This window comes from Leptinotarsa decemlineata, unplaced genomic scaffold (genome assembly GCF_025532065.1).
Source record: "Leptinotarsa decemlineata unplaced genomic scaffold, Ldec_3_MD MMD2_tig00003192_RagTag_RagTag, whole genome shotgun sequence".
In the NCBI taxonomy this organism is placed as follows: domain Eukaryota; kingdom Metazoa; phylum Arthropoda; class Insecta; order Coleoptera; family Chrysomelidae; genus Leptinotarsa; species Leptinotarsa decemlineata.
In genome coordinates this window covers 4,429,837-4,430,683 of record NW_027412582.1, presented here as the reverse complement: position 1 = coordinate 4,430,683, position 847 = coordinate 4,429,837, and the positions used below count along the sequence as shown (strand labels likewise).

The window sequence follows — 847 nt, the reverse complement described above, 5'->3', positions numbered from 1 at the left end:
ACCCTTATATTCAATGGTAAGTAAAACCAAGCTGAACTGAACCGTTACGTAAAGGCAAATTGATGTAAAGTAGGGTAGTCGATAAGCCCACGTAACGTAAAATTACAAGTAGAAAAAGAGAAAAAATGCCCTAAAAAGAACATATTCATGAAAAGTTTGACCGGGTTCACATAAATTTGAATGTAATACATGAAAAGGCTGATAAAACCTACCTGGATAATGGGTGGCCTTGAGCAGTAATTATTCAATTCAGCAAACTTGTGTAATTCGGGAACAAATCTTCTTGAAATAGTCAGAGGACCTTCCTTTGACTACCTTTTCCGCAAAACTACAAGAGTTTCAAAGAAAAATCCGCAAACAAGCGACACACGTCTTTCCAATCTTTCTAGAACACCGAAAAAACCACATTCTGCTCAACTCTCCTTTTTTTCATATTTAACAAAAAAAACCCGCTTGTTTTTAATTAGTGTCATTCTTTATATTTTAGGTTGGGAACCCTGATATTTAGAATGAAGTGACCGGGTAGTTCTAATGAACCTTCTGATGACAAGCAGAAGTGAGGTTATGTTATTTTGTTATGAATTCCCAAAATGATGAAAACGATTAGTAAACGGTCATTATTTTAGCTATCTACTCAAAAGCAGATCAACATACCTGACGATGAACCCTACCCGTACTATCGACCTCGCTGGACTCGTCTTTGGTAAGTATTTAACGAAAAATTGTTATAACATTCGTAGTTAATAGATCTTTCTGTTTTAGGCATGGAAATATCAGCTTATCCCTGTTCTGAATGTACATATTTTATAAAAAGTAGAAGTTGAATGATAATAAAAAAAAAACTGTA

The 847-nt window shown here is 34.5% G+C and overlaps 1 long non-coding RNA gene across 1 annotated transcript; it reads left to right on the top strand.

Annotated features, from left to right (window-relative positions):
• The first annotated feature begins 263 nt into the window (after positions 1–263).
• On the top strand, positions 264–847 carry LOC111515814 (uncharacterized). The gene is made up of 2 exons (XR_012465997.1): positions 264–703; positions 763–847. It is a non-coding gene; the product is annotated as an uncharacterized lncRNA (long non-coding RNA).